This window comes from Boleophthalmus pectinirostris, unplaced genomic scaffold, assembly GCF_026225935.1.
Source record: "Boleophthalmus pectinirostris isolate CB_2022bp ecotype Guang Dong unplaced genomic scaffold, ASM2622593v1 HiC_scaffold_5, whole genome shotgun sequence".
Lineage (NCBI taxonomy): Eukaryota > Metazoa > Chordata > Actinopteri > Gobiiformes > Gobiidae > Boleophthalmus > Boleophthalmus pectinirostris.
In genome coordinates, this window is record NW_026571404.1 from 31,237,060 (window position 1) to 31,262,936 (window position 25,877).

At 38.8% G+C, this 25,877-nt stretch overlaps 1 protein-coding gene across 7 annotated transcripts in view; it reads right to left on the reverse strand.

The window, feature by feature from the left end:
• zmiz1a (zinc finger, MIZ-type containing 1a) overlaps positions 1–25,877 on the reverse strand; it is a 294,565-nt gene that overhangs the window by 100,248 nt on the left and 168,440 nt on the right. For 5 of the 7 annotated variants that reach the window (XM_020939662.2, XM_055162368.1, XM_055162369.1 and 2 more), the window contains one exon: positions 17,793–17,861. The exons of the other annotated variants lie outside the window; for them this stretch is intronic. The gene's annotated coding sequence lies outside the window, so the exon portion shown is untranslated. The remainder of the gene's footprint in view (positions 1–17,792; positions 17,862–25,877) is intronic. 7 annotated transcript variants of the gene reach the window in all.

The window sequence follows — 25,877 nt, forward strand, 5'->3', positions numbered from 1 at the left end:
CTATAATTCAGCCTTAATTTGCTGGTCTCCATGGATACAGAGGTTAATACTGTGGAATATTTTAGGCAATGCAATAACTACCCCATGGAAATTTTTTTTTAAACTTTCATTTATCAGGACGTGTCTGGAGGTCAAAATTACATGTGCATCCTAATTTGAGGATTTTAAGAATGTTTCGGAAAACCTTAGACATCTAATATTTGAGAATACACGACTGCCTTAAGGTAGAGAGGCACTAGACAAAGCATAGAGGGAGGTCAAGACAAAAAACGTCTGGGAACCACTTCTTCGGAGCATAGTAAGGTTACAAAGTCTAGACTAGACAACTGTGGCTCAGATTTCATTGTCAAACTTGATTCATTGTCAACCATTCCAACTGCACTTTACAACTCCAGCCACTTCACTTCAATGAGAACGCACCGTATTTAATGGCCATACCTACCTTCTTGCTTCCATCAACTTAACGGACTTCAATTTTATGCTGGCTAACACATCTTTATTCCAAAACTATTCCAGAGTGATTTATAGCTGGAGCGTGGCGTGGATGACATCACAGTTTACGTTGGACCCTCTTCTCTATATAACGCATGCCACTGTTGAAACGCTATAGCCAGCTTAAAGGTTACCAATGTGCCCAGTGCTTCATCAATCATAAAGAACGTGCCTTTTCTAGACTTTGGTCGAACTTTTGCAACTTAATATGACTTCGTTTAAAGGGCCCATATAACGCTGTTTTATGATCTATATTATAATGCTGTATCCTCATCAAAAACACACCTGGAGTTGTGTTTGGTTTCATTCACACATGTTTAAATACACAAATCTTGCATATTTAAGAATTCTTCTCTAAAACAAAAAACACTTTGTTCCACCTTGTAATGTCATATGGTAATACAGGACGTGCTCCACTGTGTTTTTAAACTCCATACACCTTCATTAGAATCACTTGAATGATTTCAGCTCTGAAATTGCCCATCTCTATTGAACAGAAGATAAAAGGTAGCTATTAACCTGAAAACTACCACTTCATGACATCACAAGGTGGAACAGAGCATTTTGAGCTTGACATTCAAGGCATTCTAAGTCTTTTATTAGAGCAAGGACAGACAAAAATATTATATCTTTTGAAAGGGAAAAAGTCAAGAGTCAAAATGTCACACTGAAAGCTATGAAAATTTTATGCTGAAAAATAACATTTGTCTGGTTGTCAAAACTATAAAACAAAAATTCTGAATTACAATAATTAATTTAACATTAACATTAACATATATTTTCTAGTATTTTCTCCTTTTAAAAAAAAAAAAGATTTTAATTAATTAGGGTAATGTGTCCAAATTGCATGAAAACATATAGCTGAGAGATACTGTATATTTGTATTACTATATTTAAGTTTTTTTTTTTTATTTTCACTTGTACATATACATTTATATAATTATGCCTTATTCGACACCAGTCCCTTGCTATTTTGGCTACTAGAATTTATTATTACCATTTATATTTTTGCACACATACACTGCGATGTGTGAGCTACTGCGTTTAAATAATTTCCCTTGTGGATCAATAAAGTTTGTCTAAATTTAAGTTAAATTTAAGTCATATAAGGCATAGTTATATAAATGTATATGTACAAGTAAAAAAAAAAAAGGCATAAAGTAGTATTTATGTCAGCTATACGAGAGGTCATAAGAAGAAAACAGTGCAAAGATGAAATAGTGACTGACATGACATAAGGTTATCTGTTTTTTGTTGTTTTTTTGCAATACATTTTTATTTGTAATAGAATAACAAAACTCTAAGGTTGAAACTAGTTTTTGGTAGTACAAAAAGCCCTCAAAATGTTCTGTAATCTCACTTAGCATGTAATATGTAAAACGCCAGCTTTTCCCTGTGTCTGGTGCTGTGATAAGGTAAAGACGATCTATCTCTGCGTATGTTACAAAATCAGGTCACCCATGAGCTGCAGCCCTGGCTCTGCATCACATGATGAATGAATGAACTCCCTATTCCATACAATGTTCCAGTTGCTGTAGACTATAAATACCAGCTGGGGAAGATTGTATGTCCTGGCAGTCACATAGCATTTTCCACTGTCACGAAAGGCAAGATTCTATCACTCGTGATCTCGCACAGGGGACGAGGCCTGTTCCTTTGACTGAGAGTAAACAGCGCACAAAGACAAAGCTGTGTAGTCTTATCACTGCTCCTGACAGCCTCAAGTACCACCCTTTAACTCACAGGATACATTCATCTTAAGATTTATTAATGCAACAGACAGAAGCTTTTCTATGGTTTACAGAAGGGAGAAATTGTTAACTTAAAGGGTTCATATTATTATTTTATGATCTGTTATAATGTTGTTTCCTCACCGAAAGCATTCACACATTTGTTTCATTTAACACACAAATCAATGCATATTTTCTTCTTTCAAACAGAAAACACTCTGTTCCACTTTATGATGTCATGTGGTACTACAGGAAGTGCTCCATCCGTACACCTTTTCAATAATTTGGATAATTTCAGCCCTAGAATTGCTCTATTGTCTCTATTAAACTAAAGGTAAAATGTAACTGTTAACTTGAAAACTCCCACTTCATGACATCACAAGGTGGAATACAGCATTTTGAGCTTTGGAGATGTAGACAGAGTAATAAAGCATTGCTCAAACATGTGTGAATGAAACAAAACACAACTTTGGATAGTTTGTGAGGAGGTAAAAGCACTGTAAAATGACTAAAAGCTCACAACAGTCAATTTTGCGTAATATAGGACCTTTCAGGTTCAATTTCAGTTCCTTTATTGTCATTATCATATAAAATGACAACAAAATTACGTTAGAGCATCACCACAACTGCACAGTATATTAAAAAGTGCATAACAGTGTAGAGCACCCACCCTCCCGATTAGGAGATTAAGCTCATGATTTACAAATTTAATCTGTCTTTATATAAATACATCGCTTCCGAGTACTTTTTTTTCCTCTAATGTCAGATGGGTCAGATTCAAAGAGATCTTGGCCACGCTCCCTTTTTTAGTCACCCAATTCCTGTTAATGCTGAGTATACTGTGATTCAATATTGTTTCAAGTTTGTAATACATATCTAATTTAAGATCATTTGGCTAATTTCTCACAATGCAGTCTGCCACCCTAAGTGTTTTGTGAACGCATTGCTAAAATTTGTCAGCAGTATATTTCTTCTCTATATAAGCCCCATGAGAATGCAAATGGAAAAACAAGCGTGACAGAGGCTAATATGCTGTCAGGCTCCGAGCATTGTCAGCTAAGCATTCCTACGATATTACTTTAACAAATACAATGACTCAATGACTTCATAAATAACAATAATAAATACAGACACATTAAAGGGTTTAGTCTGATCAAAACATGTTAGCATTAGCAGTTAGCTTAGCAGTAAACAATGCCACGCTTGATCCGTGAACATTTATTGTTGTGTTACGAGCTAGCATTAGTCAGGCTTAAATCATACACGTTAACCAATAGAGCTTAAATGCATGAAAAACTAGTACTAGTAGTAGGAATGTAACGATATCCAAATAATTCGATAAGATATTTTCACGCTATACATGTCACTGTACGATATTAACGGCAGTATTTTGTGGAAGCTAACTGAATAATTTTCTTCATGCTGTCTGTGCTGAATTGAAGCAAAGGATCATGGTCTATGTAGTTTCCTCTGCTTTTTTGGTTGATTCTGCACCATAACAATGAATTTAAGCAAAGAGACTTGTAATTTTATATATATTGTGATGACCCACAATATTATTGTGAGACATAACATCACGATGTTTCAATTATTGTTATATCCATAGCTGGTAGTGTCTCTTTCCAGTGTCAATATTACTTCAATTGTGCTCTATCACTTCACTATTATTTACTGTTGTTATGAGCTGTCATTAATCTGTGTAGTATCATGCAGGATAACTAATATGAGCCTGAGCCAACATGTTTGCTGACAGACTATTCTTACCCCCACACTGTTATGTGACTGAACTGCCTTAAATACATGTAAAATGTGCTGTAGTGCCCCTTTAGGCGGTATTAAAGAGAACAGCAGCCGTCTCCCACATTGTCTTTGGCAGATTTGTGAGCAGACATATTTCAGGAGCAGAGACAAGAGCAGGAGATGAGGAGAGGAGCAGGCTGTGTGCTGATTGACAGTGCAGTCTGACAGGCTTGTGTAAAGCTAACCTTATGGGCCTGACTCCAGCGGGGCTGTTAGCTCACACACTGCCCCCTGCCACTGGCCAATGGGTAAACTGACAAATTCCATGTCCTTCGGTTTCAGCGGCAACAGCAAACTGCTGACCCAAATGCAATTAAACAGGCTCCAGCGGGGTAAGCACAACGCTGATGTACAGGGAGCATATGAGTGTGCGTGTGATAGGCCATCCAAAGACAGTGTGATCCAATCTGTGCACTAAGCCATGAAATAGTATGGGTGTCATTAGGGAGGGCAAAAATATATCTGTGCCCTCCTCTCCCCCCGACTTTGACTCTCCAAAAGTACAGTCTTCTGAGGGAGAAAAGAACAGCTCAGCCTTGGTGCAGAAACAGAACAAACCCACACAGAACAAAACACTGCGCCTTGCTGCAGTCAGAGAGCTGCTGTTCACAATACTGGGCTTCAAATGACATCACTGCATTCTACAGGACAGTATTAATTAATAGAGATAGGGAAGCCAACAAACATTAATATTGTTAACATGCCAAATTATGTTGTAATGCACTGAGTTCTAGTGTTTAATCAATAACCGAAAATACCAGGTTCAGCATCTGTGAATTTAACTTTTGGATATTTCATGGCAAAGTAGGGGATATTTCATGCCAAAATGGGGAAATCTGGCTTTTGCCCATCATCACATTCTAGAATCTGAAAACCACCAATAAAACACTACAACCCAGAGAAGGACTATTCAGTATTTTTTTCTATCATGGCTCCGACCGCCATATGAAACATTAAGACATAACTCAGTCTGCTGTTTATTTCATACAAACCCTAACAGGCCAACTGCTGACAAGCCACAAGCAAATAAGCACGAGCACTTTGTGGAAACATTGCATCGTTAGCATCAGGGGGATTTGAGACCAATAGGGACTAGAGCCTTAATTACTATTTAATTATTTGATATCTGTAAACTAAAGTGTAGTAGAGATGCATCCCAAATAACTGTGTGCAGTGATTCTGAGTAATGTGCTGTCTTAAAGCTGCACTATGTAACTTTTTGGTTCGGGGTCTGTCACCAGTTTCTTTCTATAAATATGTCATTGCTGTGCTTGGAATGTTCCTCAGTATGACATTAAACAGTTCTGCCTTACTTTTATTCAATTACAGGTGTTTTTTTTTAAGCTAAAATATACCTAGAAAATTCAGACTGTGAGTGGGGTCGCCTCTCCACAGATCTGACGTGACCTCCATGAAGATAAAAAGATTTACTTCCATACTGTGAAACATTACAGACGAAGCAATAACAATAGCATCTGACGGACCCTCCACCAGAAAAGTTACAAAGTGCACCTTTAAAACAGTACTTTTAAAGTAGCCTGAAAAGCAACAATATTTTACTTTCTTGTGAGTCTATTAGGGGTGTAACTATATCCAAGTCTCAAGATACGATATTGTCACGTATGAACCTCACAGTACGATATTTATTGCGATATCGTGGGAAAGCTCACAATATGGTGGGGAGGCTCACGATTAGGGATGTAACAATATCCAAATCTCTCTGTACGATATTTTCATGATACATATCTCTTGGTATGATATTTATTGTGATATTTTGTGGAGGCTAACAAAACTTTTTCCTTTTAAAATGCCTTGACAAGACTTCATCCAAAGAACTAAGACTTAAAAGTGCTTAGAAGTGTTATTTCTTCATGTAGTCTGCTCTGAAATGGAGCAAAGGATCATGGTCTATGTAGTTCTCTCTGTCTTTTTTTAGCTATTGCTGCACCATAACTCAAAGAGACTTGCAATTCGATATATATTGTGATGGTCCACGATATTATTGTGAACTTTGACGATACGATATCACAATATTTCGGTTATTGTTACATCCCTAGAGTCTATGATCTATGGAAAACAAAGTAGAACTGAGTAAGCCTTATTATCTCAATTATGATCAGTTACATCCTGTAGCATTCAGTAAAAAAACACAAATCATAAAACTCACAAACTGCCAAAAAAAAAAAAAAACCTGACCAAATTGCAATAATTACACATCTCTGTCACATATATAGACAAATACAAAACAACAAAATCAGCTCATATGACATTTCGTTCCACCTTCCACAACTCTACCCAAGGACATTAACACACACACGCTGTTTACCAGCAGATCTCCTCTCACTGCAAGTACGCTGTGTTCAAGCACTGATACAGACCACCACAAACAAATCAGGCTTTTACAAACAGATCCTTTTGACAGCAGCTTTTTTTTTTTTATTTTACATCCCTGAAACAACTAAATAACCTTCCTCAGCGGATGGAGGAGAAAAGCATGGTCTCATTCATCTTGCGGCGCGTGGACCTGTGTGAGCGTGGTGGGGGTCTCCTGGTAGCAAACAACACAAAACATCTGCGCACGGTGAATGGAAGTAGCCTAATGGTGGGCACAGGGGGCACAGGGGTTTTTATTCACGCAGGGGACAATTGGTTGCAGGTACTGTTTGGCACACTCAGAGGCTAATGTAGTCCAGTCCACAGAACCACACAGCTTTTCACTGAACGCTGGGCACACCACTGCACAAAGGCGAGTTTTGTAATCTCAAGTATCAATAGACAAAAGTTCAGTCCGATCTGCGCAATGCGGGTGTGACATATTGAGAGTGAGCTGGTAAATACACGGAGAGGGTTGGATTAAAAGATGTGGCAATAGAAGTGTTGAGTAATTTTGTAGCAACAACAATCTGATGAAGCTACTTACCTATTCAAAGCATCCTTGAAAGATTTTATCCAATTACAATCACACACTCTCCCATTAATACACCACAGCATGGCCATACCAGCTTGTCGAGACTGATCTCATCACATCTCAGAAGCTCAGCAAAACTGGACCTGGTTTGTACTTGGATGGGAGACACAGTGGGGAGACAGTCACAGAAACTGTTCACCCACATTGCCTAGTACAAGGGTCTTCAACGTTTTTCAGGCCAGGGACCCCCAAACTGATGGCAAGGTGGAGCAGGGACCCTCTACTATATATATAGCATACAATTGTGTTTTATATTAAACTGGGCCTGGTGTTGTGTTTTAACAGAGCTACTCTGTTATTGTACATTCAATACTAGGGGAGGTATTCCATCAAAGTCGCTTAACAAGTCCAGGCTTATCCTAAAATCCTGAGCTGAAACTAGCTCCATCTCCATTTTGTAGATAATGGTAATCTTGGAAAATTCAAATAAAACGTTTTTAATATTAATACATTTAAGGTTCACTATGGGTGGAAATTTGGATTATTATTTCCTACAAGAAGGACTCAAATATACATTAAGTAATAATATGTTTAATGCAGCTTTGTGCACATTTGTTACGTTTTACAGAAACAAAACTTAAAACCACATGGCTAATTTGCATAAACTATAAGCGCTGAAAAAACAGCTCGCTCCTTGTGCGCTGATGTGGTCAGCTTCTGTTGAACCAGATCAATGGAGCAACTACATCATGGAAAACAGGCTCAAACTTTTTAATGATCGAATTAAACGAGAGAGGAGCCACAGGGTGCAAGGACAAGAGTTTGATATGGGACACTGAACTTTTCTGGTCATTCTGATCTGAGGAGCGAGAGGAAAGGGGAAAGTGGTGTGTGAGAATGTTGGTGGTTGTTGGAGGGGCGGATGGCGCTGATCTGCAGTCTCGCTCCTGTCAGTTTGTCCCAGGTCAGCTATGGCTACAATAGTATTTTACCACCACAGCTCTGTAAAGCACTTGTGCCTTGAAAGGCGCTATATAAATGCTTATAAATGATTAATTATTGAATGAATTAATAATACAAACTGCAACTTAATAAACTTGATGAAAGTAAAAAAATGAAACTTGTGGAACATGTTAATACTTTGTTTTCATCAAAAGTGGTCTAAATATGTTATGTGTTAGCAGTTAATACCCTACAGACGTAAAACACCACCTCTTTAAATTCCTCATGTCTTGTAGTGAGGGGTCCATAAATCTTATAAAATGAAAAAAAAAAAAAAAAAAACGCACAGTGGATTAGGCATTATGGTCTGAGCATACATCCTATGCCAACATGCTAATAGTCGATTCAAACTGTCCTCAAAGATAAACCAGCACGTCCCAATGTAACATGCTTTTTATTCTCCTCCTGTTCTGTGAGGCTGATTTGTTGGATGAGCCTGAAGACGAGATGGACAAAACCATGACAAGAGAGAGAGAGAAAACCCCGCACTGTCACATATTTCACGTAGGGGAGGTGGGGGGAGGCAAGGGGCAGCGTGCGTCCAGATAGGGGGGGAACGGCGAGCGGAGAGCGGGAGAGAGAAGCCGAGAGGTCATCCCTGGGTAATTTGTTTTGGTCCTCTCGGCGCGCAGACACACAGGGAGCAGGTAAACCAATTACAGTGTGACATGAATCACTAAAAACTACAGGCAGCCCCACAGCACGGCCCCGTCAGGAGAAGAGGAGGGAGGAGAGACAGGGCGCTTAACCAGCCCCGCGACTGGTCAGCGTGAGGAGGAGGAGGCGGGGGTTGGGGGGGTCAATCTGGAGCAGCGGTCAGCGGTATTTCCCCGGATTGTGATTGGACGATTGGAAACCTACTGATGGGAGCAAAGACGCGTTTCATTTCCAGCGCGGTGAGATATATTTGGATGGCTTTGGATGTGGGGCCGCTAGATGTGCGAGCATGCTGCAATAACACAGAATAGAATTAGAAAGAGCTAGAACGACCAGGCTAGCGGCGCAAAAAAAGTGAGTTTCAAGCATCTCTCATTAATGCTTTATTCTGCTTAAGTATTAATCACTAATACATAACATATTTAGATCTCCACGTTACGTTTTATTGTTTTCAAATGCTAAATTCAACGAAAACAAAACACTTTCTCTTTGCTCCCCGTGCCAAGTCACTCCTGCATATTGCATCAGGTTTGTGAAGTTATTGTGCATTGTTTTGTATCATACTATTGCATATTTATGGAAAACTGATGTGCAGAAACATGGGTGACACACAGCCTCCGCTTAATTTCATTTCTCTCCAGCGACTAGGTCAGGACTCAAAATACATTACATGGTTCGCAAAAACCCCGAAGTGCAAGTTCAGGCACCAGCCAATCAAAGAAAGAGCCATATATTCTGTGTTGTCAATGATTCCCAAGATCGAGGATTTAAAGCCGGAATAAAGAGAATGTTTGTTGAATTTTATCAAGGGAAAAGACGTTATTGCCCTTCTTCCTACAGGATTTGGGAGAAGCTTAATATACCAGTTAGTCCCGTTAGCGGCGCATTACATACGTGAATATCAAATAACAGTGATTGGTTAAATGATCAAAAGTACCTGCCTACCGTAGCGAATGAACTCTAATGCTGCGAGGTCAGACGGTCTGTACAAAGTGAAAAAAACGTTAAACTGGCTGATGAATCAGGCTCGGTGACATAGGCTTGAGGACAGAATCTTAAAGCTAACCGTAAGGAGGGTTCAAATAGGGCTGTCTGCATCTAGTTCTGAAAGTTGTGAAAAACACTTCTTTAAGCACAGTGAATAATTAGGATGTTAGAATGTGTTAGAAAATTGAGGAATAAGTAATAATTAGACCTCTGCAAACAAGTTCTGTCTTTTCATGTTTTTTTAAGATGTAAAACACCCCTCTAATGGCAATATCATTAGCAGTATGGATATGGATACTTTCAGTAGCATCAAGCTGGGGGTGTTGTGCCTGCATGTATATGGTGGAATTTTCTGTAGTTACCACGGTGACACAATGAAGCACATTTTCATTAGCTTGTGATCAATACAAATGTTCATGGTCCTGTTTAAGAGTTTGATTAACCGTCATTTTATATGTGAGACTTGCTTAACACCACAAATCATCTCACCTTTTGGAGTTCCAGCTAAATAAATTCTTTATGTTCAGGCTGTGGTAAATTAAACCACAGATTAAAGTCTAACTTCAGAGCTTCAGACAGAGCAGTGCCTAAAGTTAGCTCCACACCCCCATGGGAATGTTGATGACAGCAGCTGCAAAGTATCAATTGTCAACATTAGGAGTGTGCAAAAATATTGAAATATCGATATATCGTATCATTTCATTTAATGATACAGTGTTGATATTGTGAGCTGCAGTACTGAAATATCAACAAGAGTATTTTTAGGTATATTTTACTACATTTTTTGTGTAAGAGCTACAAACTGTGCTGACATTTTCACTGTTTTGATGGGTAAAATGGGTGTTTTTCATATTAACTTTGCACAAACTCAGTGGATTTAGGACTTTTAGTATCACAGCCAGGATTTAGTCTTTGTTTTTCACTGAACCATATCAAATCTATTTTAAATATATTGTATTGAATTCTATTGAATCAAAAGTGTACTGTATTGAAAAAAGTATTGCATTGTGGCCTATGTATCGAGGTATTTATTGTATCAGCAACTTCTTAATAATACCCAGCCCTAGTCAACATAATCCTAACATATATTCCAGACAAAAATGTATGGACTGACCCTAATCTAACATACAGAAAGACTTTTTATTTTCAGTTTTATACAGAAATAGAGTAGCAAGAAGGCAGTACTGCTCATGTATCGGTCTTTAAACACAATCATCAGCTCACTGTGTTATAATTAATGGACATGAATAAAGTCAATTCTCCAATAACAATAAAGGTTGTCACTGCTACAAAAGGACTCAATACTGTCTAGACAATCGTATTGGTATCTGGGCACTTCACAAATACAAAAACACTTGCTGCAAATTGAGATCACTGTTGTTAAGACAAGTTGGAAAAACATAATGATAAAATGCCTTCTGTGATTGCACAATTCTTGCCTGATTCAGTGTAGCCTTGAAGCTTTGTTAATTCTGCAAAATAAGCCACTTCACAAACAAATGTTAAGATTCTCTTAAAGTAACATTCCTGGAAAAAGTCACAACAATTAAAGGTCCCATATTTTGAGGTTTAAGCCATGTTATAATGATGTTTCCTCATAAAAAACATACCTGGAATTGTGTTTTGTTTCATTCACACGTTTGACTAACCCTTTATTGTAGCTGGAAATGTTCTGTTCCACCTTGTGATGTCATGAAGTGATAGTTTTCAAGTTAACAGCTACCTTTTACATTTAGTTCACATTGGAAATTATAGTGCTGAAATTACCCGAATGATTCTAGTGAAGGTGTGTGGGGTTTTAAAATACAATGGAGCACTTCCTGTATAACCTCGTAACATCACAGAGTGTTTTCTGATTGAGCCTAAATATGGGGTCTGTGTGTTAAAAGTGTGTGAGTGAAACACAACACAACTCCAGGGATGTTTTTGATAAGGAAACAACATTATAACATAGATCAGAAAATAGCATAATACGGGCCCTTTAAACAAAATTAAATTATTCATACTACATTGCAGATAAAACTGAATACAACCAAAGCCTCAAAATCCATTCAAACCAAAAGATAATAGTATGTCTTGATGATAACTTGGGGATTTCTCATAATATTATTTACATAAATCTGGCGATAAGAGCTCCACTGTTAAGCGTCTAGACAAGTCAAAGAAACTATACTCGATGGGGGAGGTGCTCACCACTTACACGCCACAGTCTTTGCCAATTACGATAATTTCTATAATCACCAGACAGCTGTCAAAATGATGTGGAGTATCCTGCCTCAATCACATCACCGCCACTGGCTACACTAGCAGAAAGAACTAAGTACGGTAGCAGCAAAGTTAGAAATACAAGATATAATCAAGATCTAGTTCATCTAGTACATCGTGTACATTTTAAACAGATACTGGAGTTTTGCTGCTTGAGATCATACTGAAGTAGTCGGTCTTACTGTTGCAATTTAACATGTACTTTGTTTTTTTATTCGTTTAGATCTAAATTACAAGCTTAGCGGGTTATACTAGTATACTTGAAAAGGCTCTGTTATCTACAAAAGACAATTTATTGCATCGTAGTGTTGCTGTCACTAAAATTTCAGACTTAATAAGAAGGAGAGGACTTGATAATTGATACTGATTTCAAGACCAAAGTCATCATTAAAAACAATGGTCACGGTCACATTTGTATACAGCGCTTTTCAACCGTCAAGGCTCTCAAAGCTCTTTACACCAAGGAACCACTCACTCATTCACACACATTCATTCACATAAACACTGGGGGTGAAGTGGGTTAAGTGTCTTGCCCAAGGACGCAACAACAGCATTCATCTGTAGGAGATGGAATCACACCACCAACCTGTGGGTCAGTGGATTCTTTCAACCAGTGATGTTCAAGTGCGATGTTCAAGAGCAGGATTCAGATCAGTGGACACTCTACCAACTGAGCTACTGTCATCCAAACAATCATTTCCAGACAATAAAATGTAACTTAGGGTGACCAGATTTTCAAAATACAAAACTGGGACACCCCTGGTTGGTAATAATAAAATTGTAATTAAGGAAAACAGTTAAGCATTTGACCCATTCACAATGAACATGTGAGTCAGTATAGTCACATTTTCTTCAGGTTTTCTGTATTTCACCTAAAGAAATGACAATGTATTCCTCTCTTTACTGTTGGCAGGTATCAGAGTGGTCAAAAATAGGAACACCAGGGACATTTCTAGTATAAAACTGGAACAAATCAATGATTTTGGATAAATCTGCTGGGACAGGGGACACAGGGCTCAAAACTGGGACTGTTTCGGGTAAATAGGGACATCTGATCACTCTAATGTAACTTCAACTCAAAATAATAGTAAATTCTTTAACAGTGTCATGAGGACATTCTATTTTTGATATATGATATTTCTTTACGGCACCTATATGTGTAAAATTTTGCATTATTTTTAGGGCTAAATATGAAATGTTAACCCTTTCCACTCATAATACCACTTGGATATTATAGTTTTTTCATTCAAAATACTGTCAGTGCATTTATTGTCATCTCTTTAAAACAAAAGGCGCATATGTTTAAAATAATCATAATTGTAACTTAAAAGAACACTGTACTTGCGTGAAAGAGATCCAAAACTTTCATTGAATTTACAAAATTAAATAACTTTTCCAGGCCTGGAAAATGACATTTTCAATTTCCATGAGTTTTCCAGGATTTCCATGACTGTGGGAACCCTGCATTGATTAGTATCAGTTTATAGACCCCCAAAGCCCTGGCGTATATATGACCATTCAAACTTCAATTATGTTTGAATTAGCCGTACCAAGTAAACAGTCAGATAGACTTCTGTCTTCTAATCTTCAGGCTGATGCAGAAATGAGTGACGTGAAAATCCACAGAAAAGAAGAAGCGCAGGATGAGAGTGGCCTTGGCGCTGGGCTTGTATTGGCTATAGCCCGGACGCATGTTGTAGACCGAGGGGTGGTAAATATTTGATGAAAGCGTGGTGCGCGGTGCCAGGGGTGGGTGTGAGGAGCGGGCTAATAAAGATGGCAGCAGGCAGCGTGTCCATCAAGTGGCAGGAGAGCGGAGCCCGTCGCCCCTGCATGTGTTTACCAAAGCAAGCGCTAATGTTAGCACAGCGACGCCGTGGCAAATATAGCTCCTGCCTTTAGCCTGTGCAGAGAGAGAGACGGAGAGAGAAAACAGATAGAGAGAGAGAAATATAACTCCTGCCATTAGCCTGTGCAGAGAGAGAGGGAGACGGAGTGAGAAAACAGACAGAGAGAAATATAGCTCCTGCCTTTAACCTGTATGGAGAGAGAGAGGGAAATATAGGTCCTGCCTTTAACCTGTGCTATGAAAGAAATGGAGAGAGAAAACAGAGAGAGAGAGAGAAATATAGCTCCTGCCTTTAGCCTGTTCTCAGAGAGAGGGAGAGATTGAGGGGGGACAGAGAGAGAAGAAGAGAGAAATATAGCTCCTGAGAACACAGAGAGAGAGACTGCAACAAGAGAGAGAGCAAAAAGAGAGAGCAGAAAGAGAAACAGCAGAGGGAGCAGAAAGAGAGAGAGACAGCAGAGAGAGAGAGAAGAAAGAGAGAAAACAAAGATAGAATAGAGAGAAAGAGAGAGAGAGAGTAAAGAGAGATCAGAGAGAGAGAAAAAGAGAGAGACAGAGACAGAGCGAGAGCAGAGAGATTTTCTAAGATGTTAAATCCACCATCTTTTCTGCCCCTTGAAATGAATAAGGAGTTCTGAACTGCACTCAGAGCCACTAACTGGTCATTTGCATTTGGTGTGGGGGAAACTCAGATGATTGCTTTAGTCTTTTAAAGTGGCCCATCTTGAAAGCCTGTATAATTTTCAATAGTTGCGCTAAAATAGTTGGAAAAGAGCAATGAGAAATCCAAATTTCATGACAATTATTTGTGATAAAAGAGATAACAGTCTTTTTGAATGTAACATGATCTTATAGGTAAATGTTGTTCTTTTGGCTATAATATCCTAGCCAGGCTGGTGCCACCTAGTGCCTCCACTCAATTTCATTTTTCTCCAGCAACTAGGTCAGGAATTGGAATACACTACACGGTTTGCAAGAACCTTAGAAGTGCGAGTTCGGGCACCAGCGAAGAGCCAAACATTCTGTGTTGGCAACGATTCCCGAGATCGAGGATTTAAAGCCGGGACAAAGAGAATGTTTGGTGAATTTTATCAAATTTCCCTTGAATCATACTGCTGACATGCTAACTCCAGAAAGTTACATACTCTCCCTTTAACACAAGCATTATTTAATAAAGAGAAATTTAAATTTAAAGGTCGTACAGTATATTACACAAAATTGACTCTTGTGATCTTTAAGTCTTGCTATAAATGTTGTTACCTTCTCAAAAACAGAGAGTTGTGTTTTGTTTTATTCACACATGTTTGAGTGACCCTTCTGTCTACATCTCCAAACCTTAAAATGCTCTGTTCCACCTTGTGATGTCATGAAGAGGTAGTTTTCAACAGCTACCTTTTACTTTTTTACCTTACATTTATTCAATTACAGGTGGTTTTATTCCTCACAAATACCTAGAAAAACTGGTATTCTGACTGTGAGTGGGGTCGCCTCTCCACAGATCTGACCTCTAACTTGGTTGTAACCTGGTTTGGTCTCCATGAAGATAGAAAGTTTAATACCATACCTGTGAAACATTCCAGACAAACTAACAACAATTCCACGGAGAAAAGCATTTGACGGACACAACGCACCTTTAAATTATTTTGTCAATCATCTTAACAACCAAACATCAAATTGCAATATTTCTTCTCACAATAGCCACTAAATCTGACCTCGTAGCACCCCAAACTGACAATCGCATTAACTGTAAGTGCACGAATACATTAGAGTTAAATTACAGCTCACAGATTCATACATAGAGATGGAAAAGACTTGGACATTGGCACAGTGTAACTCAAGTAAACAAACATGGAAAGTCCCAGAGCAGTGCTGACAGCTGTACACCTTTTTAGACGGGCGAAGACACATAGTTGAAATCACTCCACTACAGGCAAACACGGGCTGGTTGTTTTGGCGTGTCATGTTTTGAAAGCTAAAATAAGGTCCACACCGCAATGAAACAGATGAACCATATATATAAGAGTTTTATAGGGATGTATGTTTGTAAGATTTGCCGTAGCGTGTGATGTCTGTGGAGTTTAATTGAAGCCACAGTATTAGATGATGAAAATTAAGGGTGGGCATATATATTGTATCGTTTAATGTGATGATACAGTATCAGTATTGTGGGCTGCTCTATCGATATATCGCCAAGAATATTTTTTTTTTGTATATTTTACTAAATTATTTTGTTACAGTGTTACACTTTGGTGCTTGTTCAAAGGAACAAAATTTGTTTATGCCACAAATTTGATATTTTCACAGTTTTTATGATTAAATTGGATGTTTTTCGTATGAACTTTGCACAAGAAGTGGTTTATCTGAGGCAAAGATCCAATACATACTTGACTTCTTTTCCATATTCAGATGAACGAGTAATAATACACGTCAGCAGTAAATCATCCGAATAATGTCCACACTGTCACCTTTGTCCTTATTTGTATGTAATCTTCGATCGTAATGTTTGTCTTGTATCTTTATGTTGTTTGGTTCCTATTTTTTGTAATGTATGTAGTTTGCAAATAAAATATATTTTTTTTAAAAGTGGTTTAACAAAGACTTTTATTATCACAACCATGATTTAGCCTTTGTTTTTTATTGAACCATACTGAATCAGATTGAAATATATCGTATTGAATAGTATCGAATTGTAAGCTCACTGTATCTAGATATGTATCGTATCGTGGCCTATGTATCGAGGTATCAGCAACTTCTGAATAATACCCAGCCCTAATGAATATGTAATTTTAATGTCGCTTGTGTTTATCGCACTGAAAAAACTTGAGTCATTACTCTAAGCGAGCTTGCATCTCCACAAACCTGACTCTTATTTAGCCTGGAGAAGGGTGTTTCTATGGAAATATTATTTCTTTGGCTCTAACCTTCCACAGCATGGTATTAAACATATCTATCTACATATCTACCACCTGCTTGTCTCCAAGGAGATGTTATCGCATTGCGTGGAATGTTTCACTATTTTTAACTTCACATGCATTTAAAGCTCCTATATTTTCTATAGTGCACTAAATAAATTCTTGTGAGCTTTAAGCCACGTTATAATGCTGTTGCGTCCTCAAAAACATACATGGATTTGTATTTTGTTGCATTCACACATGTTTGAGTAATCCTTCATTAAAAATCTGTAATATCTCCATAGCTCAAACTGCTCTGTTCCACCTTGTGACGTCACGTAGTGGGAACTTCCAAGTTAACAGCTACTTTTTACCTCCAGTTCAGCAGATTGACAATTCTAAGGACTGAAACTATCCAAATGATTCCAGTAAAGATATGTTGAGTTTAAAACCATAATGTAACACTTTTTGTATCACCACATGACATCAAACAGTGGAACGTAGTGTTTTCTGTTTGAGAGAAGAACTCAGCTTAGATATGCAGGGTTTGTGTGTTAAACATGAGTGAATTAAATAAAACAAAACTCCAGGCATGTTTGTGATGAGGACACAAGATTGTAAGATACTGTAGATGAGAACATAGCGTTTAAGTATGATTCGAGTCCAGTTAAAAACACATTTCACGATTATGCAAATGCTGTGTTTCATATGTGTTTCATATGGGTATTCATACTACAAAAGAGGTCCACTTATAGCGCCCATACACATATAGCTATACAGTATTTGTATGCAAACAAATTGTAAACATACAGACTCCAGATCAGGGAGAAAAGCCAGTTCCTCTCATGAACCTTTTCACCTGTCAATTTTCTCCTTTCCCTCCTTTCATCCCTATTGTCTTCTCTCCATCCACCTCTTCCTCCTCCCTCCACCTCTCCCCCCTCTCTCTTTCTCCATTCCTCTGGCCCCACAACCAGCCCCTCGGCCGCCCGCTCTCTCTAACTCCCTCTCCCTCTCCCTCTCGCTCGCTCAGATGGCTGTTACCATGACAACCCCGGGTTCTTTCAGCTCTCGCAAAATAATGAAGACAATGTGTTTTCCATTTAGATGAGTTTTCTGGCGCAGCGGGGAGATATGGAGTGTCCATCTTGCCTCCTCTCTCACTGCGGAGGAAATGTAATAAAAAAAAAGGAGGGAGGGGGGGTTCTAACCTCTCTCTCTCTCTCTCTTCCTCTCTCTCTCTTCTCTTCTTCTCTGGTCGGTGTGCCTGTTCTGTCGCTCTGTAAACACACAAACATGCACAGGTTAAAGCGCTGGTAAAGTGAGCATGCTGTTTTCACATAGAGGAAGGGAGAAGAAAGAGACTGCGGGTACGAAGTTAGAGCTGGGAATCACACAGTCCCCCAGGAGTCAATACAAAACACATGGATAAATATACCAGTAATATCATATACTGCATGCGGGTATTGCAGTAGAGCTGCTTGTGTAGTATGGCAAAAGCTGGAAATGCTGTTATTTGGCTCATAATTGACACCAAGAGTATTTCAAACAATGACTTTTAAACAGTGCTTTACACAATAGTCATTCCTCATTCACAACATACTGGGTAAGGGTAAGATACTATTGTAGTCACAGTTGTCCTGGGGCAGACTGACGGAAGAACGGCTGCCAATCTGCGCCACTGGCCACTCTGACCACCACCAATCATTCACGCACAAACCACTCTCATACAAGGCAATGCGGGTGAAGCGTCTTGCCTAAGGAGACATCGACAGAAGAATTAATCCTTTGACTCCAGAAACCACAGCTACAAGAGTCAAAATATTGCTGATATAAACATTTGAAAAACAAAAGATGAGTTTATTTGCACATAAAAGGTTTCAAAAAATACATTATCAATGAAAATAAAATTGAGTGGATATTATCAAGGAGAGATGAAGTAATGCTTTGAAACATTAGCTTTTGAAAACACTGCAATATAAAGAGTCGAGATTGTTTTAATGCCACTTATTTGATGATCTCCCAGTGCACTTTAGCACTTTTAAATAATTATACTTCAAACGTTGCATACATCCTTCATAAAATACAATTTAAAGTAGAAAATGTGTTGTCAAGTGCACTTCACAAACAAGTGGCTTCTCTCCTCATGAGCAAAAACGATGAATTTCTAACACGATCTAAACAATCAAAAAACAAAAATGATGCCTGTGTCTGATATGTAGTTATAAAAATGTGGTGCCCAATGTGAGCTGACAACGCCAAAATGTAATCAAAACAAAGCGCTGTGAAGTTGGCGGCACCTCCGATGGATAGCCAAAGACAACACTAGCAAGCTGCAAGATTTTTTTTCATTTATACTAAACTGATGCAAATAAGAAAATAAAATTGGAGAACGAAGTAAGTACAGAGCAAAATGGCGTCTTGAAAATAAGTGATTAAGGATTACTCAAACATACACAAATCACTGTAAATACAACTTTGGGTGAGTAAATGGTGAGGAAAAAAACAACTATAACAGTTCTGCGTAATAGGCCTGCTTTAAAGGTGCAATGCGTAACTTTTTGGGGTTGCCTGTCCACAGATCCAACCTGTAACTTGGTCTGGTTTGGTCTCCATGCAGATAGAAAGCTTTAATACCATAGTGTGACACATTCCAGACAATCTGTGTGGAGAAAAGCGGATTCTCCCCCACAAAAGTTACACAATGCACCTTTAAAATACCATAACAACCCCAGCCAAAGTGAATGGCAGGTTGAGATGAAACTTCGCTGATGAAAAAACAACCAAGCTATCAGTGCAGCCAATAGCTAGGCCTGGTCTAATGTGATAAACTCCAGAACTCCCCGCTGTCAAATCCAGCCTCTGACAAAGATGAACTGTGAGCGTTTCAAGTCTTATTTGAGATTTTTGGGCGGCTTACTGAAGATTTCTCTCTCTCCCCCCTTCACACCGCGCACCGCACTGGAATAAATGCCATGACAAGTAAAAGTGATGGAAAGAGCTTTATTTCGTTGGGTGGTTGGGAGGTTGTTATATTAATAAATTATGATGCTCTACCCACTTTATTTTTTTGTTGCATGTATAGACTGTATAAAGAAGTGGGCTAAGTGAGTGAGACGTCACCCATAGTGTTCAGCTCCGGTCAAATGAAGCTCACTGAGGCTGGATGTTATAGGGGCAAATGTGGAGCCGAGTTTCATATTAGCAACAGGAACTGATTTACAGACAAAATAACAAAATAAAAATGCCAGGATTAGGTGGCAAACAGGTCAGCAATGTCTATTTATATATACAGTCTATGGTTGCATATGGAATTACTTGTCAAGGTGAAGTTGTTGTCAGTGGCACTTTAGTGATTCTTAAGGTAGTCAATATTAGCCAGGCTGGTACCTCCACTCAATTTAATTTCTCTCCAGCGACTATGTCAAGAATCAAAATACACTAGACGGTTCACAAAAACCTCGAAAGTGCAAGTTCGGGCACCAGCCAATCAGCGAAAAGTCATATATTCAGTGTTTCAACGATTCCCAAGATCAAGGATTTAAAGCCGGAATAAAGAGAATGTTTGGTGAATTTTATCAAGGGGAAAGATGTTATTGCCCTTCTTCCTACAGGATTAGGGAAAAACTTAATATGCCAGTTATCCCTGTTTGCGGCATATTACATACATCATGACCAAATAGCAGCGATTGGTTAAATAAAAAAAAGTACCCGCCTACCATCCAGTGAACGAATTCTAATGCTGCGAGGTCAGCTGATGAATCAGGCTATGTCAATATTGTGTCAAATGTCAAATGTTTTTTTTTTTTGCGTCTGATAAAAATGGAGCGCAGCAGAAATAGTAAATAGTTATTCAATATATATTTAGATAGATAGACAGATAGACCAACGAGGCTCATTTGGTCTTCTGTTTTCAAACCTAACAGTTGCTGCTCACTCATGGTCTTCCTCAGAGTGGTCACATGAAGTGCGCGGTCATCTGATTTATACAGGTTTTGGCGCGGTCTTCTTATAAGCTGAGATAAGGGGACTTTTTTACTCTCACACACCTGGAATACTGTCCTGAGGAAGTTGGACTGCTGATAGGACAACAGTGCCAAAACCTGTATAAATCAGTTGACCAGACCCGTTACAGCTACATCACATGGCCACTCTGCGGAAGACCGCCAGGTATGAAAACAACCACTTGGTCTGTAAAAACAACCTAGTAACACAAATATATACATAGAAATGACAAAAACCAATAATGTTCAAATGTGCTTCTCTTTCAGGTCAGTGCTGCTCATTGTCATTAGAAGGACCCCGCTGCCAAATCCAGCCTCTGACAAAGATGAACTGTGAGCGTTTCAAGTCTTATTCGAGATTTTTGGGTGACTTACTGAAGATTTCTCCCTCTCCCCCCTTCACACCGCGCGCCGCACTGGAATAAATGCCATGACAAGTAAAAGTGATGGAAAGAGCTTTATTTCGTTGGGCGGTTGGCAAAGATTTATTAACTGGCGGTGTGCGCGAAGGGAGCAGTGACATAAGCACTTGTTAGGAGAGAAGTCGAACATTTACGAAGCTGAAAGGAGGCGTCTGGGTTGCAACAGAGCCTTGGCATTTTCACCCTGAGATTCGGTGTAAACAACCTAATGCTTATTTGCCATAGTGCTGTAGCTAACAACAAAAGGTGTTGCAATAGTGTGCCATTCCATACCTCTCATAAGAAATCCTGTCAAGTCTAGTGCACAGTTTCTGCTATTTCTATTGTCAAAATGTCTCTATATGCTATACACTGCTTTTCTATATACTTTGTACAATAGACAGGACACATTTAAAGGGCCTATATAACTCAAAATTGAAATTTAAAGCCAAGTTCTAATAATGATAGCTCTTGAAAAACATGCTTCGAGTTGTGTTTTGTTTCATTAACACGTCTCTGTAGCCTTTTATTATTAGTCGGTCACCTCCAAAACTCAAAATGTTCTTTGTCCATTGTGATGTCATGAAGTTACAGGTCAGATCTGTGGAGAGGTGAGCCCACTTACTGTAAGAATGCATGTATTTCTAGCAGAGGTTTTCTTGCAAGTCGTGATTTGGACTTAAGTCAGACTTGAGTCACTATTTTTTAAGACTTGAGACTTGACTTAATAAAATGGAGTAAGACTTGGGACTCGACTTGGACTTGAAGGACAATGACTTGGGACTTGACTCGAACTTGAGGCCTGTGACGACAATTCTTTCTGTTCTGACCATAATGATTCACACTCAGATCTTGTCAAGACATTTAAAAAGAAAACATTAACATTTCTACAACTCTTACTGTATATACTCTATAAATACTCTGATACTATGATTTTTTAAGTACAGTTTATCTTAAAAATCATACAAATTGCAAAAATCTAAGCTATATTTGGTACTTTGCTTCTAAAGACTTGAAATGACTTGAAGCTCAAAGCAGACGATTTAGACTTGACTTGGACTTATGAGCCAGAGACTCAAAACTCGACTTGGACTTGCCTGTATTTGACTTGGGACTTGACTTGGACTTGCGGTCAAAGACTTGAGACTTACTTGAGACTTGCAAAACAACAACTTGGTCCTCTGCTTTCTAGCAAGATAAACACCTCAAATTGAATAAATACAGCAGTCTAAATAAATGCCATACTGTGGAACATTCCAGGACAAGCCATGACAATCTCCATTGAGACAAACAGGTGGTGGATCCCCCATCTGAAAAGTTACATAGTGCACCTTTAGAGACATACACTCTTGAAGATAGTGGCTGATAGCTGGTTAGTTCTAATTAAAATTTTTGTCCAATGACCCAGGAATCCTAAGACAAATCCACAAATACTTATACTAATACTTTGCTTAGAATCCTAAAGAGAAGAATTCATAGAAACAAAAACAACATTTGTCATTGTAAACATGACACTGTGTTAGCACAATATCCACAAAGGTCCAAATATGAGCTGTTTACGCTTAGATAAAGTCCAGAGGATTTAAAGATTACGCTGAAGTGTGTGTTCCTCAGGGTGAATGTTGTTGGACAGCTATAACTTGCATACTAGTGTTTACAGTGGAAATAGTGAGGCGGGGACATCGCAGTGGGCTGCCTTTTCCAGTGTTTATGGAGAGTGGTGAGGAACAACACTTCCTGAGAGGAGAGCCAGATTTCCAAAAGCTCGGAGTTCCAAAACTAGGGGAAAGCTCTGTCTTCGATTTGTGTTTTCCACCGGCTCTGTTAGCGTAAACATGGGCGCTGCTGCTGATGTGTGGCACGTTGGAGAATGTGTGTTTTTAAGGGATTACAGCGTGGAACAAAAGGCAGCCACTAGATGCTAATCGCAGACAAATGAGCCACAGCAGATGAGCGAGATGGTCCCAATGTTTAGCAGCTGCGGTGGGTTTCCGTCTGGAGTGGTCGGGTTGGATTCGGAGTGAGGAAGACGACTGTGGTCTGGTTAAGCATAGATAGGTTGTGTTATTGGTAAACGATGATGCTGTAACAACTTTATTATGGTTGGTGCATGCCTAAACTGTATGAAGAAATGAACTGAGGGAGTGTGACGTCACCCATAGTGTCTGGCTCCAGTCAAATGAAGCTCATCGAGGCTGCCAGTTATAGGGGCGAATTTGGAGTTGCTTTCAGAGGCACTTCAAATTTGTGATTTTAGATTCTCAATTAGATTCTCTCTGATAAAAATGCTAGTTTGATGTCAGATGCCTTTCTAATATTCTGTAACTCTTACACAGAGTCACGATGATATTTATTCAACTTTCAATATGAAAAAAAAAAAAAAAGAGAAATTACAAAAAGCAGTAGTGGTCAAATGTGCTTTTCATTCATGCAGTTCTGTTCATGCTTCATTAGAATTTTCAAAAGTATAAAATTTAAAAAGATAATGGTCTCCTGGTCTCAAAACACATCAGAAAATCTGCAAATGAATAAAATAAAAGTACTATGTAACTTTTCAACTGAATGGTCTGCCACCTGCTTGTCTCCATGGAGATATTATTGCTTTGCCTCTCCAACCTTTTTTCCTCTGCTGAGCTACCTTTACAAAACGAAAATGCCAGAGAGCTACATATTTTAGCGGTCGCAACAAATTGAGTAAATATAAGATCCATGGCTTTAGATCGGAACAGTTAGAGGCCTATAAAACATACACCATTCATCCATTTATTAGTGCAGAAAGGAAAGTTAGGCATGAAAATTATACATTTACAATTTCACAATTCTATTCAGTACAAAACTTTAAATTTAGAAATTCTTTGGTGAGCTATGGAAGGAGGTGGAGAGCTACTGGTAGCTGGTTGGATACCCCTGCCCTAGAATGTTTTAAAGTATGGCATTAAACTCACGTTCATGGAGACAAGTTATTGGCCAGATCTGTGGAAAGACACCACTCAAAGTAAGAAAGGATGTTTTTCGATCAGTGCCATACAGCAGAAAATATCAGGCAAATCAATAACATCTCCACGGACACGAGCAGATTGCAGATTCCAGCAGAAAAGTAAAGAAGACATAGGGCTCCTTTAACTTTGCTTATCTCAAACATGATAAAAAGGTGTAGCGTCTTCTCAAATCCTGTTGCATAGTCAGTTTCTCTAACAATTTGACAGCACAAACGCGTATCTAAGAAGCAGAGGCAGCGTTTTAGGTGAGACTCCTGCTGAAGTGTTACTGTAAGGAGATATAAAGAGACACTGGATCGTCAAAACAAGTGTGCTGACCTTCTCCAGATCTAACCTTGTCTGAGGCCTGTCACTACCACTGATTTTTAAAAAGAAAGAACTAGGGCCAGGAGAGTGTGTCCTCCTCTCCTCCTCTAGTCCTCTCCTTCTCTCCTCTTTCCTCTCCTCATCTCCTCCTCCGCCCCTCTGCTCGCTCCGTGCCCTCATACTTAATTACATCCAGATCAGACTATTAACGAAGTGGGTCTGATTTTAACGACACCAATGGGGAGTTAGCAGGGCTTTCCTCCGCTAGATAGCCAACGCGTCGCCTCTGATTGGACGAAAGGCGGGTGAGGGAGCTAGAGCGTCAAAAAGAAGAAGCAAGGTCCACATGACGTTATGAGCAGGCAATTAAGACATTCAGAGATTTTGATGTTACGATTATGGGTGACGGTATGATCAGGGCTGTAACAGTGCGTAGATTATTGTGCAAAAAGACTGTTAAGAATATGAAAATTTGACTCTGGAGAGGAGGTGGCGAACATGTAGAGCAACTGCCCTTCAACCAGAGGGTAACCAGTTCAAATCTTGATTTTATATAGAGTAATAATGTGGTTGTTTACAATACAAATGACACACTGGGGAAAAATACACCAGAATATTTAAAAAAGAAAAGTTTTGATTACTGGGACTGAAATACATTTTAAAGATGCACTTCATATCTTTTCTGGTTTTCTTGTCATGGAGATGTTCTTGCTTTACCTGGAATGATCCACAGTAAGGTGTTAAATCTATCTACATATATCTATATCTATATTTATATCTATATCTTTTTCTATTTCTGTTTCTATAATATCTAATTTTCATCAGTCAGTTACAAGTGTTTTTATTGCTCATAAATTTTATACTTTGCAGCTGATCTCATCAACATGCAAACTGTAGACACTGCTCTGTCAGACAATCCGACCAGAAATTTACTTTTCTGATTTACCTGGAACTCCAACTGGTGTCATTGTAGATACACCTACACTTCTCTCAAACAAAAACACTCAAAATGATCTGTTCCACCTTGTGATGTCATGTGGTAATACGGGTCCTGCTTCACTGTGTCACTAGAGTCATTTGGATGGAGATCAAATGGAAGCTGTTAACTTGAAAACTACCACTACATGACATCACAAGCTGGAACAGAGCATTTTGAGTTTTGAAGATGCAGACAGACTAAAATTGCATGATTATTTAAATGTATGAATGAAACAAAACACAGCTCCAGGTATGTTTTTGATGAGATAACAACATTCTAACACGACTTAAAGCTCACAGGAGTCAATTCTGTGTAATCTAGAACCTTTAAGTATTACATATTACATTATTCTAATAGATGACTAATTAGTGTGGCACAGTATAGCAATTATCAAGGGATGAATTACATTGTAAATTAACTGCAACACCATGTAGGTTGCTAAGTGACTGCTACACTTTATAATGGCAGCTTTTCGTCAGGATGTGATTGTTTTTCTATGGATGGCAGGCCCGTCAACAGAAATTTGGGAGCCTGGGGGCAAAAAGCATTAAATGGGCCCCCTCTAATATAAAATTAATAGGAAGAGGGTCCAATTCACAACAGACCT